The sequence below is a fragment of the Galeopterus variegatus genome, unplaced genomic scaffold (assembly GCF_000696425.1).
Source record: "Galeopterus variegatus unplaced genomic scaffold, G_variegatus-3.0.2 Scaffold5012, whole genome shotgun sequence".
NCBI classification, from domain to species: domain Eukaryota; kingdom Metazoa; phylum Chordata; class Mammalia; order Dermoptera; family Cynocephalidae; genus Galeopterus; species Galeopterus variegatus.
Genome location: NW_007731123.1, coordinates 166723 through 169612, shown reverse-complemented (window position 1 = coordinate 169612; position 2890 = coordinate 166723).

Genomic DNA, 2890 nt, shown 5'->3' with positions numbered 1-2890 from the left:
ATTGTCAAGGAGAAGCGGTCTCACAAGAAGGGGTGTGGAGCTTCAGGCCCCCAACAGTCATTATTAAAAAGATTGAGAATAACAAATGCTGGTGAGGATGCAGGGAAAGGGGAATTCTTCTACACTGTTGATGGGACTGTAAATTAGCACAGCCATTATGGAAAGCAATATGGAGGTTTCTCAAACAACTACACATAGAGCTACCATATGATCCAGCAATCCCACTACTGGGTTTATATCCAAAGGAATGAAAATCATCGTGTTGAAGGGATACCTGCACTACCATATTCATTGCAGCTCTATTTGCAATAGCCAAAATACGGAACCAACCTAAATGTCCATCAGTGGATGACTGGATAAAGAAAATGTGGTATATATACACACAATGGAATACTACTCAGTCATAAAAAAGAATGAAATTCTGCCATTTGCAGCAATATGGATGAGTCTGGAGAAAATTATGTTAAATGAAATAAGCCAGACAAAAAAATAGAAATACTGCATGTTCTCACTCATAACTGGCTGCTAGGAAGGAAGGAACGGAGGGTAGGAAGGAGGGAGGGAGGGAGGGAAAAGGGAAGAAGGAAGGAATGAAGGAAAGGAAGAAAGAAAAGACCACAACAGTACATTGAACTTTCAGAAGGAGAGAACAAACCAAAGGATATTAGAGATGGGGGAGGGAGGGAGGGGGTTTGGGAAGTGATAGGTCAGGCAAAGGGCATAAAGAAATATCATGATTTGTAAAAATGAATATGCTAATAATAAATAATTTTTTTTTAAGTCACCATAAAAAATTAATATTTTGGCTGAGATCTCTAAGATTGATTTTGTATGGGATATATTTTTGTGCAAACATGCACTTGACAAAGAAAGGTCAATTGTAAATATATGTATGCACGTGTAAAAAATTAACATAAAACGTCTGAGTAAAATTATCTGTACTTTTTTTCTGTTAATAAAAGCATTATAGTGTATATAAAAAAATTTCAATTTATATACCCACATGTGGCTAGTGGCTACTGTATGAGGGTACTTAAAAATTTCATGGAAAAATAGAATTAAATGATAATACAAATTTTTCCATGAACTTTTTGATGTACCCTCGTATTAGATAGAGCAGTATACAGCTAGACTCATAAATATTTCAATCCAACTCTTTCATTTTATAGATGAGGAAAATGAGGCCCAGAAAAAGTAACTTGCTCAAGGTAAAACAAAATAAACTTCCTGAAATCAAATAAACTAAACAGTGATAGAGCTTAAAGATTTTTTGTGAAACCCAGAAGAAAATATCAGGAAACAAGTACTGAAATAAAAAGTATACAGTATGAAATAAAAAGAGGAAAAATGTAAAAAGGAAGGTGCTTTCATACATAATATTTTACATATATATACACATATCCATCCACATATATGATATGCATGTATATGTGTAATTAGATTACATATATATATACATAGGAAGATACATAAATTTAGATGAAATAAACAATATCCCAGAAAAATATATCAAAATTGATGCAAAGAGAGAAATTTCATTTATCATATTTTATTTCCAAACCTGGCTGGTAAATACAGGTGTTCATTGTGTTATTTTATATATGATTTTGTAGGCCTGGATATTTTAATAATAAAAATATAATGGCATGGGGAAAAAGAAAGATGGGCAAGATAAAGAAAAACTGTAATAAAGAGAAAAACAAATAGCTAAAAATACTGGAGGCTATAAAGAAGAGAATTGCATAGAAGTATATGAGTAATCCTTAGAAAAAACCTGATTACCAAGCACTGTAAACCAGAGAAAAAGACAAAGATAAAAAACAATGAGAGAAGATAACAGACATTGAGGAAACATTATATTGATAATTAAGGTTCTTTGGCTGGATTAAAACACAGGACTAATTCAAGGGAATAGACACACCAGTATTCAAAGACATGACAGAAGAAAAATTAAGTTGAAAGAAATGTATGAATGTAGATTGAAAGGGCTCACTGCAAAATTAAAATCAAGGGACAGTATCTTTGCACACATGTGCTTGCTCAGTTTTTTAAATGATGGGATGAAACATAACAAAACCACAATGATATATAATAGGAATTAAGCATAGCAGTGATAATTTTTTTTTTTTTTTTGTGACCAGTAAGGGGAACGCAACCCTTGGCTTGGTGTCGCCCACACCACGCTCAGCCAGTGAGCGCACCGGCCATCCCTATATAGGATCTGAACCTGCGGCTTCAGCGCTCCCAGCGCTGCACTCTCCCGAGTGAGCCACTGCGCCGGCAGTGGTAATTTTTAAAAAAAATCATAAGAGGTTACCTGCAAATGTATAAAAACTAAGGTGACTTCAGGCCTCTTCGTTGTACTGCTAAACTCCAGAAGACAATAGAAAAATGTCTCCAGTGCTTTGTGGTAGGAAGATATTTTAACTCTTTTTGTTTAGGCAACAAAAAGATGTTCTCAGACACACAAAGGCTTAGACAATATTCACTACATCTTCCTTCCTGAAAAAATTACTTGAAACATAAGAGATATATCAAAAAAGTAGAAAGAGAAGTTAAAATTAGATACATAGAGGGTTTGGGGAGGGACAGGTCTGGTAAAGGGCATAAAGAAAAATCATAATTTGTAATAATGAATATGCTAATAATAATAATAATAAATAAATAAATAACATAATTATAAGTAACTATGTAAATACGGATATGTATTGTACCAATGCCAAAAAATTCACTTAAACTACTGAATATCAAATTATTCTTATATATATGCATTTTCACAATACACATGTGTTTTTATACTATGAAAAAGTATTTCATTATAACATATAAACATTCTCAGGTTCCACATACACTTGTGACAAGTCTCCCCCCCCCCCCCCCCCCCCCCCCC